Here is a 17,018-nt window from a genome sequence, read left to right as displayed (position 1 = left end):
GAGCCTCAGGTCATGTGAGAACTCTGGATTCTCCTCCAAGGGTGATGGGAAGGAAGGTCTTGGCAAGTTTTCGAGCAGGAGAGGAACACTGCTGGGGTTCGTGAGATTCTAACACACAAGAAGAGACGTCTATAAACAAAAGCTGCCCAGCTGGGTCTATGTCAGTGGAGGAAGAAGGGAGAGGATCCGAGATCCCAGAGTGATAAGGAGTCTCCTGAGAGCATCTGGCCCAGCTCCTTGCCTTCTGGAAACTAAGGATGAACATCGCCACATCGTGGATGAGGAATCTGAGCCCAGAGACGTCAGGAGACCTGCTGAGGGTCCCGCGGTCAGTGAGAGACAGAACGGGGACCAGGACGTTCTGTTCTCTCTGGAAGTGCTCCACCAGCCCATGCCGAGGAGCAAATGGGCTTTGGTTTCTGCTGCTGCTGTTCTGTTCTAAGGCAATCCCTGGCACTAACACAGGTTGTAAAAAGAAACATTTCAGAGAGGTTCCTCAGTCGCAGCAGCTGAGGTGCCAGTTCAATGGTTTCTCTACGTCCTCTGACCAGACTGTCTCTGTTCCAAACACTGGAGGAGGCCAGAAAGACTTAACCTTTCCCTGGAGCTACCTACTTCCTCCATCCTTGAGTCCAGCCCAGGACCCAAGAGAGAAAACGGCCCAGCTTCCAGATAAGCATGGACACCAGAGAGTCTCCAGTGTGTAAATCAGATCATTCATCACAGAGGGACTCTGTATGGTGCCTGCAGAAAAAGCATGAGAAGATTCAGGACCACAAGCCAAGAAGTCTCCAGCTTGAGCCCATCTTCCTCTGCCAGGGCCCAGAAAGCAAACACGCTCCTGAGGATCACGTTCTGTACATTAAGCATAACTTGCAAGCAGTGCAGCCAAGAATCCCCATCCTGGCATCATAGGAGGAGCTATGATGTCCAGGGCCAGGAACGCAGCCCATTTAGATACAGCCAGGAGGAAGGAGGGCGTGAGGAAAGTCCCCCCAGCCCCACCTGCCTCTCCCCACCTGGCCCACCAACGTGCAAAGATTTGAAAGGCCGATCTTGGTCTCAGTGTGGGGAGGGTCCCAGCCCCAAAGGGTAAGGAGTGGGGAGAGGACCTGAGTGAGGCCTCGGAATCTACCCCCCATTGTAGGGCAGGGCAGAAATCACTTGTAGCGCTAGGAGGGGCCTGACAGGTGCAAGCAGCAGGGGGAGGAAATGTAGGTTAGGCATGTAGGGCAGTTCTGAAGCTGGGGCTTGTCTGTCAGGAAGTCAGGCAGGGGCTGTCAGAGACAGGAAGTAGACAGGCAAAGGACCAAGCAGGCCTCAAAGCCTCCCATTTGGAAAAGGAGCAGAGGGAGGAGAAGAAAAAATTGCTCTGCTGAAGCAGAGGGAGGGGTGCTGGGGAGATCGGCTGAGCAGAGGCAGAGCTGCCAGCAGGCCCTCCCCCGCCCACTCCCATGGACACCTGGGCCAGGTGGTACAGGAGCCGAACATCCACCTACCTACCGTGGAGACACACGGAGACCTGAGGCTGGGCCGCTGCCCAGGACACTCACTAATAGTTCCACTAAAAGTCCTCTCTGCCAGAACAAATGTCTCCCTCCCGCACATCCTGAGCTCCCCTCATGAACTCCACTCCAGCATTTATCCTGTCTGACTTTTATTTGCTGGGTTGTGTGCTCAATTCTTCCACAAATATTTACTGAGCATGAATAAGGCGCTGGGCTGGGGGCTGTGAAGGATACTGAGTTACAAGATCATCCCTCTCTCAAGGACAGACAGCCCAGGCACCTGGAATCCAAGTTCAGCTTTATCACTTCCTAGCTGTGTGACCTTGAGCAAATTCCTCCAGCTGTCTCAATTTCAGTTCTTTTTCTGTATAGAAAAAGAGATGGGGATGTGAAGTGTTATGGGGATAGGGGGAACAGAGATGGGGATATGGAGTGATAAAGCCTGAAAGGGCAAAAAGAGGTCAGATCAAGGCCTCTGCATAACATCATAATTGCCATTTATCAATCTCCCACTAGTAAGTGTCCAGAATTGCTTCACATGCTTTATGGATATCATTCCTAAATCTTACCATCGCCCTACAAAGTGGGAATTGCTCTACCTGTACACAGATGCAATGGTAAATGGGAATGACTTTGCACAGTGCCTGGCATATGGTAAGAATGGGAATAAATGTTGAGTTAATTCATTCTCTGGACACATAATTGTGTCTGAGTGCATGTGTGCCAAGTCGCTTCAGTCATGTCCAGTTCTGTGCGACCTATAGACTATAGCCCTCCAAGCTCCTCTGTCCATGGGAGTCTCTTGGGATTCTCTAGGCAAGAATACTGGAGTGGGTTACCATTTCCTTCTCCAGTGGATCTTCCCAACCCAGGGATCAAACCTGGGGCTCTTATGTCTCCTGCATTGGCAGGCAGGTTCTTTACCACGAGTGCCCCGCAGGAAACCCAGAGTTGTGTCTACTAAGCACTAAATGTTTCTAGGCCAGTGTTTCTCAACCAGAAGTGATTTTGCCTCTCCTCCCAGGGAACAATCAGCAATACCTGGAGAATTGTCACAACTTGGAAATGGGCAGCGATGCCAACATCTAGTGGGCAGAGGCCAGGGATGCTGCTTGAAGTCTCACAAAGCACAGGACAGTGCCCCACCAAGGGGGATTATCTTGTCCAAACTGTCAACAGTGCTGAGGCTGAGAAACCCTGCTCTAGGCCCTGGGGATCCAGGAGTGCACCAACAGATCAGTGTTCCTGTAGCGTACATCCAAAAGAATGGACAGAAAATGGACAAATAACAAGTTAACATGGAGGGGTCTGTTGAGGAGAAAAATACAGTTGAACAAGAAGGAAGAGTGATGGAGTCAGAAGTGGACAAAAGAGGACACTGAGCAGAGATCAGAAGGAAGTAAGGAGTGAACCAGTAGCTGTGGATGTGATGGACCAAAGCCCCGGGGCAGGGCACACAAGCATCCTCAGGTGAAGGAGGAGGTCCGTGCAGTTGGACTGCAGTGAGTCGGGAGCCTGTGGTGGAGATAGGGTCAGAAAGTGACTGGGACGGTTTAGTTAGTTGTGGACATCTTCTGGCCCCCAGGGGCGGTGCACTGATTGACGACACAGGTCATGCCCTTGTACATAACCTCTCAGTGCCACACACTTGAAGGAACCAAGCCGAGGAAGACGCCAAGTTGACTTTTATTTTGGCTCGGGGCAGGCAGTTTCCTGTATTAAGAAATTTGCATAAGACACATTGTCTCTACTTTGTTCTGGTTTGGGGCAGGAAATGGGTTTAAATGTGCTTTCATCTTTCATTTTGAAATTGTTAGTTGGCTTTCATTCATTTCAGGAGAGAGAATATAATGATAAGTATCACTGAGGAGGGAATCACAAGTCCCAAAGCTGGCTGTGAATAGAATTTCTACACTGGCCTCTTAGTCCAAATGAGAAGAGGTATCCATTTATGGATCCAACACATAGTTACTGGAGATAACCATGGGGCAGAACTGGGGTGATGCAAAAATGAATCAAGCACAGATTCTTCTCTCCAGCAACTTACATAAGGGAGGGGTAGAAAAGTTAAAATGTATATATAATTAATAATATAAGGTACAAAGTGGTGCCTAGAATGATGTTAAGAAGGATTCTGATACCCCATGTGAACTCTGTGAGAAAAAATGTTGTGATCAATTATCTGGGTCTGCCACCAACAGGGAAGATAGTTGGCTGACATTCCTGGTATTTTTGCTGAAGTGGAGACCAAATAAGTGGATATGTAGCTTTAAGAGTGAATTATGTCCTTCCTTTTTAATGATTAACACAGAAATATAATTAATATGCAACACTATTGAAGTGGAAATGGAGGAGCAGTAAGAAACTCAATTTCATAACGTGGCATGCATGTTTATTGACCTCTTCAACTCTAGAAGTATTTAAGAAATAAGAGAAAGAGTAAGGAATTCTCTGCTTCTAAATGGTTAATTACAAGCAAGACTCAGCCAAGGTTTACCATTTAAAACCAAGGCACAAGGGACTTTCCTGGCAGTCCAGTGGTTAAGATTTGTGCTTCTACTGCAAGGGGTGCAGGTTTGAGCTCTGGTTGGGGACCTAAGTCCCTTGGACTGCAAGGAGATCCAACCAGTCCATCCTAAAGGAAATCAGTCCTGAATATTCATTGGAAGGACTGATGTTGAAGCTGAAACTCCAATACTTTGGCCACCTGATGCGAAGAGCTGACTCATTTGAAAAGACTCTGATGCTGGAAAAGATTGAGGGCAGGAGGAGAAGGGGACGACAGAGGATGAGATGGTTGGATGGCATCACCGATTCAATGGACATGAGTTTGAGCAAGCTCCGGGAGTTGGTGACGGACAGGGAGGCCTGGCATGCTGCGGTCCATTGGGTCACAAAGAGTCGGACACGACTGAGTGACTGAACTGAACTGAACTGGGGACCTAAGATCCCTTATGTTGTGTGGTGCAGCCAAAAAACCAAAAAATCTATATTTCAATTAAAAAAATTAAAAAAAAAACTGATTAAAATCAAGAGGTGAGTTCTCTGCAAGCCCCTCCCCAGCCTACCCCCACCTTCTCTTCCCAGAGCTCCACAGGAGGTGGACTTGAGGAGTCTGGCAGGAGAGCAGTGAAATCTCTTCTGGGAACTGGATTTGCCAGTCAAATCCTTCCCTGCCAGGCCCTGGACGGACAGGACAAGATATCCTGTGACTGCCTGGACCTTTGCAAGCTTGTGCAGCGACAGTTTGGGGGCCAACTTTCCAAGTCTCCTTTCTCTGGGATTTTATCCACTGCCCTTCTGTTCAAGCTGTTGAAGAACTCTGTCTGCCTGGCGGAAGCAGCCTATAGATGGGACTTAGTTTAGCTCTGACATAACAAAGCTCCAGAATGATCTTCCCACTTGCTAGTCAACCTGGGATTGAAGTAAAGGCAGTGCACAGGTCTCAGGATCCAGAGAGAGATGGAATTGCTTTATCAATATCACAAAGTGAAGGCACGTGGGGAGAGAGTGTTCTGGCTCTGCTGTGCCAGCAGTACTTCAAGACACAAACAATCGGAAGGGAAGGGGGAGGAGGGAGGTGAGGGGAATCCCTCAGAGATGCACCCTTCACCCTCCGAGGGTTGCTGTGCTGGGAGGAGGTGGTCGACCTTGCTGGCCAGTGTGTCCTCTCATTTAGAGGGACAGCCCTCCAAGGTTCAGGAAAGAAGGGGACAGAACAGAGCTGCAACCAAGAGATCAAAAGCTTAAGTCACAAAAGTTTTTTTTTTAAGTCCTTTTTTGAAAGGCAACCTAAAAAAGTGCCTTCACATAGCCACATTTATGCCACCTTTAAACTAAACTGTTTTCAGAGGCAGAGGCTGAACAGCCCAGAGCCTGGTTGTGAAGCCTTCAAACCTGCAGCCCAAAGACCTTGCTTTATTTTGTTTCTATTTTTATTTTCATTTCTGGAGAAAGGGCTGAGAGGGGAAGGGGAGCCAAGCAGAAATACTACATGTTCCAGAAGCCCACATGCAGAAATAGTCAGGCAAGATAAGCATTCAGATGGCTTCTTCAGCACCCCCAGCTAAGCATCTGCCACATGCCAGGCCCTTGTCTCAGAGCTTTGAGGGGCTGGACAGAGCACATACTCCATGGGGACCTTGGTGGTGATCACAAATGTGCTGGTGAGAAGGCCAGTGGAAGCTTTCATGAGCCCGCATGGGACACCACGGGAACACCAGAAATAATTGAGTGGAAGCTGTGGAAGAGTGGGGGCAAGAGACAATGACATTTAGGGGGTTGGGGTAACATGTTCGTTCCCTCACTTAAACCTTCACTTTGATGAGGCCTGGGGAAATATCTCGGAGCACCCTTAAAGGCATTGTCTGAGATTAATGGATAAAGAATACGTGGTAAATATATGCAACAGAATACTACTCAGCCATAAAAAAGAATCAAATAATGCCATTTGCAACAACATGGATGGACCTAGAGATTACCATACTAAGTGAAGTAAATCAAAGACAAATATAGTATGAGATCACTTATATGTGGAATCTTAAAAAATGATATAGATGAACTTATTTATAAACAGAAATAAGCTCACAGACATAGAAAACAAACTTATGGTTACCAAAGGGGATAATGAGGGGCAGATTGGGATTTATAGATACACAATACTATATATAAAATAAACAACAAGAATCTACTATATAGCATAAGGAACTATATTCAATATCTTATAATAACCTGTGATAGAAAAGACTCTGAAAAAGAATATATATATGTATACATGCATACATACATATCCAACTGAATCACTTTGCTGTACACTTGGAACTAACACAACATTGTAAATCAATTACACTTCAATTTTTAAAAAAATATTTCAAAGTCATTGTCTGCTGCTGATCATCTGAGGGGAAATAACATTCATTGAGGATTATGCATTTCCATATATTGTAGTATTTAACTGTTACAACAATCCTAGGAGGTGCATATCTGTTTTACAGATGAAGAAACAGAGGCTCACAGGGGTTGAGGAAGTTGCTCACGTTCACAGGGCTGGGAAGTGGTGGAGGCAGGGCTGAACACAGGTTCTTCTGACCTCAAGAACACTATTCATTTAATTATGCTTCACCACCTCTCAGCATTACAGGAAACTGTCAAGGCTCACTTGCTCAGAATGCAACATACCAATTGTGCAAAACAAAAACCTCGTTCCTGCTTTAGTTTTCGAATGGTAAGGTTCAGAGAACTCAGAAGAGAAGGAGAAGCTTAGAAACAAACCTATGCATACAAGATCCTGATTTATGATAAAGGTTGCCTCTAATATCAATGGAGAAAGGACTGACTCTTTAATAATGCTGAGAAAACTGGCTCACTAAATGAATTTGGATCCCTCCCATCAGTTCAGTTCAGTTCAGTTCAGTTACTCAGTCATGTCCGACTCTTTGTGATCCCATGAATCGCAGCATGCCAGGCCTCCCTGTCTGTCACCAACTCCAGGAGTTTATCCAAACTCATGTCCATCGAGTCGGTGATGCCATCCAGCCATCTCATCCTCTGTCATCTCCTTCTCCTCCTGCCCCCAACCCTTCCCAGCATCAGGGTCTTTTCCAATGAGTCAACTCTTCTCATCAGGTGGCCAAAGTATTGGAGTTTCAGCTTCAACATCAGATCTTCCAATGAACACCCAGGACTGATCTCCTTTAGGATGGACTGGTTGAATCTCCTTGCTGTCCAAGGGACTCTCAAGAGTCTTCTCCAACATCACAGTTCAAAAGCATCAATTCTTCGGCACTCAGCTTTCTTCACCGTCCAACTCTCACATCCATACATGACCACTGGATAAACCCCACATATATAAAAGTAGACTCCAAATGAATTAAAAAAACATAAATGTGGAGAAAGAAATCTATAAGCTAGCAGAAGAAAGTGGGAGAGATTATCTTCATGAACTCAGGGTATGGAAGAACCTCTTAAATAAGTTCCCCAAAGCACAATCCATTAAAAAAAAAGTACTTGATTAAATAAAAATAAAAGGCTTTCATTCAACAAAAGGCACTATGGACAAAGTTAACAGAAAAGTGACATAGTGGAAAAAGATATAGATTGTGCAATTTCTAAGCACAATGAAGGATTAATTTTTAGCCCACCCTAGGAACACCAATAAATCAATAGGAAATAACAGAAAAAATGGTCTATGAATATGAATAGGCAGTTCAAAAAAGTGGAAACTAGAATGCTAGCATGCTCAACAGATATATAGAAAATTCCCAAAGTCATTGGTAATGAAAGAAATGAAGAAATTCCTCATTATACCCAATGAATTGTCAAAATTAGAATGCTTAATACTGAGTGTTGGAGAGGATAGGAGTAAGTGAGAAACCACACACCACTAATGGGAGTCTAGATTGATGTGGCCATTCTAGAGACTCATCTGGTAGTGATTATTGAAACCAAGTGCCTGTAAACCCTATGACCCAACAAACACATGCTTGGGTATAGAGCTCAGAGAGACACCTGCACAGGTCTATAAGGGGATAAGCAAAGGATATTTGTGACTGCACTGCTCATGGTGATGGGGAATGGAAGCAACTAGTTGCCTATGGCTAAAGAATGGATAAATGCAAAAATGGTGGGCACCTACTATGTGGTAGTTTTAGGACATTTGACAATTATTTCCAGCTTTCCTCCTTCTAAAATTCTTGGAAGGATTACATTTTCTATCCCTTATGAAACTGGGAATAGCTATGTGACTTGGTTTGGCCACCTGTGGATCAGTATGCACTCTTCCTCTTTTGGGCCTTTATAAGCCAGTGTGTGATTTGCCACTTTCTCCTCTCCCTGCCATGGTAAATGGTGGAGGCTCCATCAGCCTACGACCTGAGTGAAAAGTGAAGCAAAGTTTCCACTGACCTGATGGACCTGTAGTATGGCCAAGCAGTAAACCTTTATCATTTCAAGTCATTAAGAATCTGGTGTTGTTACTGTACCATAACTTAGCTTACCTTGATGGATACAACTATGCAGATGTTAGAAGCAATAAACTAGATGTACAGCCAACCACATGGATAGATTTTAAAACCACAGTGAGAACAAGGGTGAAAATGGTAAGAACAGAGGAAGCTCATTGGCACAATATCTTTCTTATAAATCATTAATACACACACACACTCAAAGCAACACTGTATTTTTTACAAACATATGCCCGCTCCAGGGCATGTAATAGACACCTTACATGGGTACTGACAGGGGAGTGGAGATCACAGATGATGAGAAAAAAATTAAGAAGATGAGAGAAAACCTGGCGTTGCTCATGATGAAACTTCCATAAACTTATGAGTATGAATTACTCAACTCTTCATTATATCTGAGATCCAAAACGAAAAGGCTAGGGAGAGAGGTTGAAATAACTTTCCTTAGTTGATTTCAGAGTGCATTTTATGCCAATCAGTTTTCACACCAACCAGACTTGTAAGCACAGAGTTTCCCTTTCCCCACAAAGTTTTAAATGAATTCACTTCGCAACCTCCATAGTCACCACACTTCCTTAGTACAAAGATGACAGCCACAGCAGCTACTGCCCATACTGCACCTCACTATGATCTAAGAAGAGGTGCCCCCATGAGTGAACAGAGCAGCAAACAAGCTGACTGGAGAGGCAAGACCCGAATAGCACCAACCGATGGCATTGATGGGCTGCATCCCTCCATGTGGGGAGTGATCCCAGCTCCTGAGAGAATCTCAGCTGAGAACAAATGGCTAGCCAGTGGGCGAGCCAGCAAGGCATGCTCAGGCCTGCAGCTTCAGGAGATGATGCAAGGCTTTTAGCCTGAATCTGCTGTGTCTCAGGAGGACATGGGGTTCAGGAGTAGGCTGGCTTAGAAATCCACTATATAGACACTTTAGAGCAATGACTATGCAACAAACACAGCTCAGCCCGAACAGTTCACCAGAGAAGGTCCCTGCCATTGTTCCTTTCCTTGGGGTTCCATAAAGGGGTTGGACCTGGAGTCAGGCAGACCTGAGTCTGAATTCAGGGGGTGCCCCAAGGAGAAACTGAGTCTCTACCAGACTGTTGGCTCTCTGGGGGCAGGGATCGGGGATTAAAAGACACTTGTTCCTTGGAAGAAAAGCTACGTCAAACCTAGGCAGCATAGTAAAAAGCAGAGACATCACTTAGCCTACAAAGGCCTGTATAGTCAAAGCTATGGGTTTTCCAATAGTCATTTATGGATGTGAGAGTTGGACCATAAAGAAGGCTGAGTGCTGAAGAATCAATGCTTTCAAATTGTGGTGCTGGACAAGTCTCTTGAGAGTTCCTTGGACTGCAAGGAGCTTAAGTCAGTCAATCCTAAAGGATCAACCTTGAATATTGAACCCTGAATAATCAACCCTGAATATTCTTTGGAAGGACTGTTGCTGAAGCTGAAGCTCCAATACTTTGACCACCTGATGCAAAGAGCAGACTCATTGGAAAAGACCCTGATGCTGGGAAAGATTGAGGGTAGGAGGAGATGCAGGTGACAGAGGATGAGATTGTTGGATGGCATCACCAACTCAATGGACATGAGTTTGAGCAAACTCTGGCAGACAGTGAAGGACAGGGAAGTCTGGCATGCTGCATGCAGTTCACGGGGTTGCAAAGAGTCGGACATGACTTAGTAACTGAACAACAACAAATCCCCAACACCTGCTTAAATGTTTATTGAATGAATAAAATAATGAATGAATGACTTAATTAACTGATTAACAAATTAATTTTTCTTCCAATGATCTTAATTTTACACATCTTCCCCTGAGGCATCTAGGGCATTGAGGTATTTATCTTCATGCTGAGCACTGTTCAGGCACACAGCAGAAGCTTATAAATATTTGCTGAATTGAACTGAACTGTTTATATGCTTCTTATTAATTTTCTTTTAGAAAACACTAACTTAAATTCACTCATTTTATTTGAGGCACCCCACTTCCTACTCCTAGAATGTAAATAATAGTAATTCCTCTCAACTGTCAAACATGTGATATGAGGTTCTTTTGTATTCACTGTCAAGATTAACCCTTATATCAATACTCTTTTATTATGTTCTTTATATAGATAAGTAGGATAAAGCTCAGAGAGGATAAGCAATCAACCTACAGTTTTCTGGAATGCAAGCTAATCATTGTGGAAGGAACAATAGAACTAGAAAAATCACCATTTTGCAATCTTTAGTGTAATAAGTGACTCAGGTGAGGATCATCAATGGAGGCTAAGACTTCTGAGAGGAAGACTTGGAGAACAGGATATTCATGTGCTGTCAAAATATCACTCACAGATTAACAGTTAAAAAGGAAATCTGTGTCTTTACAATGGCAAGCTCTTGCTGTCACTTCCTTTAACTAAGAAATCAAACTTTGTGTCTCCAGCTGTGGGACAGCCTGATGTTACGTGTTCCAAAAGGGAGAATGCTGTAACAAATACAAAATCATACCTGTGGGCATTCCTGCCAAATGTGTTTCATTTTACTATAACCGGGAGGAAACCATCAGACAAGTTCAGAATGTGGGGACATTTGCCAGACACGTGGCCAGTTTTTCTTCAAAAACATTATCATGAAAACACAAAAAGGTGGGGAAGCTATTCTATATTTAAAAGGGACTACGGAGTTTTAAAATCTCTTTAGTTTTTAATTTAAATTTTTAATTTAAAAATTCTCCAAGCCAGGCTTCAGCAATATGTGAACCGTGAACTTCCAGATGTTCAAGCTGGTTTTAGAAAAGGCAGAGGAACCAGAGATCAAATTGCCAACATCCGATGGATCATTGAAAAAGCAAGAGAGTTCCAGAAAAACATCTATTTCTGCTTTATTGACTATGCCAAAGCCTTTGACTGTGTGGGCCACAATAAACTGTGGAAAATTCTTAAAAAGATGGGAATACCAGACCATCTGACCTGTCTCTTGAGAAACCTGTATGCTGGTCAGGAAGCAACAGTTAGAACTGAACATGGAACAACAGACTGGTTCCAAATAGGAAAAGGAGTACGTCAAGGCTGTATATTGTCACCTTGCTTATTTAACTTAAATGCAGAGTACATCCTAAGAAACACTGGGCTGGAAGAAACACAAGCTGGAATCAAGATTGCTGGGAGAAATATCAATAACTTCTGATATGCAGATGACACCACCCTTATGGCAGAAAGAGAAGAAGAACTAAAGAGCCTCTTGATGAAAGTGAAAGAGGAGAGTGAAAAAGTTGGCTTAAAGCTCAACATTCAGAAAGCTAAGATCATGGCATCTGGTCCCATCACCTCATGGGAAATAGATGGGGAAACAGTGGAAACAGTGTCAGACTTCATTTTGGGGGGCTCCAAAATCACTGCAGATGGTGACTGCAGCCATGAAATTAAAAGACGCTTACTCCTTGGAAGGAAAGTTATGACCAACCTAGATAGCATATTAAAAAGCAGAGACATTACTTTGCCAACAAAGGTCTGTCTAGTCAAGGCTATGGTTTTTCCAGTAGTCATGTATGGATGTGAGAGTTGGACGGTGAAGAAAGCTGAGCGCCGCAGAATTGATGCTTTTGAACTGTGGTGTTGGTGAAGTCTCTTGAGAGTCCCTTGGACTTGAAGGAGATCCAATCAATCCATCCTAAAGGAGATCAGTCCTGGGTGTTCATTGGAAGGACTGATGTTGAAGCTGAAACTCCAATACTTTGGCCACCTGATGCGAAGAGTTAACTCATTGGAAAAGACCCTAATGCTGAGAGGGATTAGGGGCAGGAGGAGAAGGGGACGACAGAAGATGAGATGGCTGGATGGCATCACCGACTGAATGGACATGGGTTTGGGTAGACTCCGGGAGGTGGTGATGGACAGGGAGGCCTGGCGTGCTGCAATTCATGGGGTTGCAAAGAGTCGGACACAACTGAGCAACTGAACTGAACTGAAAGAGATTTAGCAATCAGAGGTAATGCATTGGTTGCAGGTCTGTTAAAAGCTATCAAAGTCACTCTTGGGCCATTTCAGGAAAATTAAATAAGGATTGATAGCAGATGATATTACTGAATTAATATTAATATTCTGAGGTGTGATAATATTATTGTATTAATGTTACAGCTCTTGATTGCAATAATGGTCTTATAATTATGTAGGAGAATGTCCATGTTGTTAGGAAAGGTGGCTGAAGCATTTGGGGTAATGCTGAATGAAGTGTCATGATACCTGAAACTTACTTTTAAATGGTTTGGCAAGAGAGAAATGTGTGTGTGTGTATGTGTAGAGAGAGAAAGGCAGAGGGAGCATACAATGTGACAAAATGCTAACAGTTGGTGAAACAAGGTAAAGATAAAGGGTATAGTGGTATTCACCATACTAGTGCTTCAGGTTTTCCACAGGTTTGAAAAATTTTAATTAAAAAAAAGTGGTGGCTCCTGGAGCTGGGAGGGACTCTCTGGACAGTCTCTGGCTACCCCAGGTCGTTGGGCTTCATTGAGCAATATACGACAAATAAAATTACAGTATCTTTAAAGTGTGCAATGTAGGGAGGAACAAGATGGCAGAGGAGTAGGTGGACGTGGAATACATCTCTATATTAGATGAGATGGATCTCATGGATATCTTCAGGACATTCCATCCAAATGCAGAAGAATACACCTTCTTCTTACGTGCACATGGAACATTCTCCAGGATAGACCACATCTTGGGTCACAAATCAAACCTCAGTAAATTTTAAAAAATTGAAATTGTATCAAGCATCTTCTCTGACACAATGCTATGAGACTAGATATCAATTACAAGAAAAAAAAAACTGTAAGAAACACAAACATACGGATATTAAACAACACGTTTCTAAATAACCAAAAGGTTACTGAAGAAATCAAAAGGGAAATCAAAAAATTTCTAGAAACAAATGACAATGAAAACACGACGACTCAAAACCTATGGGATGCAGCAAAAGCAGTCCTAAGAGGGAAGTTTATAGCAATACAATCCTACCTCAAGAAACAAGAAAAACATCGACTAGACAGCCTAACTTTACACCTAAAACAACTGGAAAAAAAAAAGAACAAAAAAAAAAACCTCTCAAAATTAGTAGAAGGAAAGAAATCATAAAGATCTGAGCAATAATAAATGGAAAAGAGATGAAAGAAACAATAGTAAAGCTTAATAAAACTAAAAGCTGGTTCTCTGAGAAGATAAACAAAATTGACAAACCTTTAGCCAGACTCCTCAAGAAAAAAAGAGAGAAAAATCAAATCAACAAAATTAGAAATGAAAAAGGAGAGGTTACAACAGACAATGCAGAAATACAAAGGAGTGTAAGAGACTATTATGAACAACTATATGGCAATAAAATGGATAACCTGGAAGAAATGGACAGATTCTTAGAAAAGTTCAATCTTCCAAGACTGAACCAGGAAGAAATAGAAATTATGAACAACCCAGTTACAAGCACTGAACTTGAAGCTGTGATCAAACATCTCCCCCAAAACAGAAGTCCAGGACCAGATGGCTTGACAGGAGAATTCTATCAACTATTTAGAGAAGAACTAATGCCTATCCTTCTGAAACTCTTTCAAAAAATTGCAGAGGAAGGAACACTTCCAAACTCATACTATGAGGCCTCCATCACCCTAATAGCAAAACCAGACAAAGATAACACCAAAAAAGAGAGCTACAGGCCAATATCACTGATGAACATAGATGCAAAAATCCTCAATAAAATTTTAGCAAACAGAATTCAACAACACATCAAAAAGCTCATACACCATGATCAAGTTGGGTTTATTCCAGGAATGCAAGGATTCTTCAATATATGCAAATAAATCAATGTGATACACCATATTAACAAACTGAAAGATAAAAACAATATGATAATAGATACAGAAAAAGCCTTTGACAAAATTCATTACTCATTTATGATTGAAACTGTTCAAAAAGTGGGCTAGAAGGAACCTACCTCAACATAATAAAGGCCATATATGATAAGCCTACAGCAAACATTATTCTCAATAGTGAGAAACTGAAAGCATTTCCCCTAAGATCAGGAACAAGACAAGGGTGTCCACTTTCACCACTATTATTCAACATAGTTCTGGAAGTCCTAGCTACAGCAATCAGAGAAGAAAAAGGAATCCAGATTGGATAAGAAGAAGTAACGCTCTCACTGTTTGCAGATAACATGATACTGTACATAGAAAACCCTAAAGATAGTATCAGAAAATTACTAGAGCTAATCAGTGAATTTAGCAAAGTTGCAGGATACAAAATCAATACACAGAAATCACTTGCATTTCTATATACTAACAATGAAAAATCAGAAAGAGAAATTAAGAAATCAATCCCATTCGCCTTTGCAACATAAAGAATTAAATATCTAGGAATAAACTTACCTAAGGAGATAAAAGAACTGTACACAGAAAATTATAAGACACTAATGAAAGAAATCAAAAATGACATAAACAGATGGAGAGATATTCCATGTTCCTGGGTAGAAAGAATCAATATTGTGAAAAGGACTATACTACCAAATACAATCTACAGATTCAATGTGATCCCTATCAAATTACCGATGGCATTTTTCACAGAACTAGAAGAAAAAAATTCACTATTCATATGGAAACACAAAAGACCCTGAATAGCCAAAGCAGTCTTGAGAAAGAAGAATGGAGCTGGAGGAATCAACCCTCCTGGCTTCAGATTATACTACAAAGCTACAGTCATCAAGACAGTATGGTACTGTCTGGTACAAAAACAAAAATATAGACCAATGGAACAAGATAGAAAGCCCAGAAATAAACCCATGCACCTATAGGTACCTTATTTTTGTTAAAGGAGGCAACAATATACAATGGGGCAAAGACAGCCTCTTCAATAAATGGTGCTGGGAAAACTTGACATCTACATGTAAAAGAATGAAATTAGAACACTTCCTAACACCATACACAAAGATAAACTCAAAATGGATTAAAGACCTAAATGTAAGACCAGAAAATATAAAACTCTTGGAGGAAAACACAGGCAGAACACTCGATGACACAAATCAAAGCAAGATCCTCTATGACCCACCTCCTAAAGTAATGGAAATAAAAATAAAAGTAAACAAGTGGCACCTGATTAAACTTAAAAGCTTTTGCACAGCAAAGGAAACTATAAGCAAGGTGAAAAGACAACCCTCAGAATGGGAGAAAATAATAGCAAATGAAACAACTGACAAAGGATTAATTTCCAAAATATACAAGCAGCTCATACAACTCAATACCAGAAAAACAAACAACTCAATCAAAAAGTGGGAAAAAGACCTAAACAGACATTTCTCCAAAGAATACGTACAGATGGCTAACAAACACATGAAAAGATGCTCAACATCGCTCATTATTAGAGAAATGCAAATCAAAACTACAATGAGATATCACCTCACACCGGTCAGAATGGCCATTACCAAAAAGTCTACAAATAATAAATGCTGGAGAGGGTGTGGAGAAAAGGGAACACTCTTGCACTGTTGGTGGGAATTGATACAGCCACTATGGAAGACAGTATGGAGATTCCTTGAAAAACTAGGAATAAAACCACCATATGACCCAGCAATCCCACTCCTAGGCATAAACCCTGAGGAAACCAGGGTTGGAAAAGACACATGTATCCCATTGTTCACTGCAGCACTATTTACAATAGCTAGAACATGGAAGCAACCTAGATGCCCATCGACAGATGAATGGATAAAGAAGTTGTGGTACATATACACAATGGAATATTACTCAGCAATAAAAAGGAACAGGCTTCCCTCATAGCTCAGTTGGTAAAGAATCCACCTGCAATGCGGGAGACCTGGGTTTGATCCCTGGGTTGGGAAGATCTCCTGGAGAAGGGAAAGGCTACCCACTCCAGTATTTTGGCCTGGAGAATTCTATGGACTGTATAGTCCATGGGGTCACAAAGAGTCGGACACGACTGAGTGACTTTCACTTCACTTCACTTCATAAAAAGGAACACATTTGCGTCAGTTCTGATGAGGTGGATAAACCTAGAACCTATTATACAGAGTGAAGTGAGTCAGAAAGAGAAAGATAAATATCGTATTTTAATGCACATATACAGAATATAGACAAATGGTTCTGAAGAGTTTATTTACAGGGCAGCAGTGGAGAAACAGACATAAAGAATAGACTTATGGACATGGGGAGAGGGGAGGAGAGGGTGAGATGTATGGAAAGAGTCATGGAAACTTACATTACCATATGTAAAATAGATAGCCAGTGGGAATTTGCTGTATGTCTCAGGAAACTCAAACAGGGGCTCTGTATCAATCTAGAGCGGTGGGATGGGGAGGGAGATGGGAGGGAAGTTTGAAAGGGAGGGGATATATGTGTACTTATGGCTGATTCATGCTGAGGTTTAACAGCAAACAACAAAATTCTGTAAAGCAATTATCCTTCAATAAAAAAATAAATTAAAAAACAATTGTGAGAAAAATATAGATGTTCTGATTTCAAGGCCAAGGATAACCCAGGGTACTGACCCATCACCCCTAGACG

General features: G+C 42.3%; 1 protein-coding gene across 1 annotated transcript in view; it reads right to left on the bottom strand.

Moving 5' to 3' along the window:
• ABTB3 (ankyrin repeat and BTB domain containing 3) overlaps positions 1–17,018 on the bottom strand; it is a 462,092-nt gene that overhangs the window by 262,348 nt on the left and 182,726 nt on the right. The gene's annotated exons all lie outside the window — the stretch shown is intronic.

This window comes from Giraffa tippelskirchi, chromosome 4 (assembly GCF_054371585.1).
Source record: "Giraffa tippelskirchi isolate mGirTip1 chromosome 4, T2T-mGirTip1v1.2.pri, whole genome shotgun sequence".
NCBI classification, from domain to species: domain Eukaryota; kingdom Metazoa; phylum Chordata; class Mammalia; order Artiodactyla; family Giraffidae; genus Giraffa; species Giraffa tippelskirchi.
The sequence above is the reverse complement of the archived record's forward strand: the minus strand, read 5'-3'. Positions and strand labels throughout refer to the sequence as shown.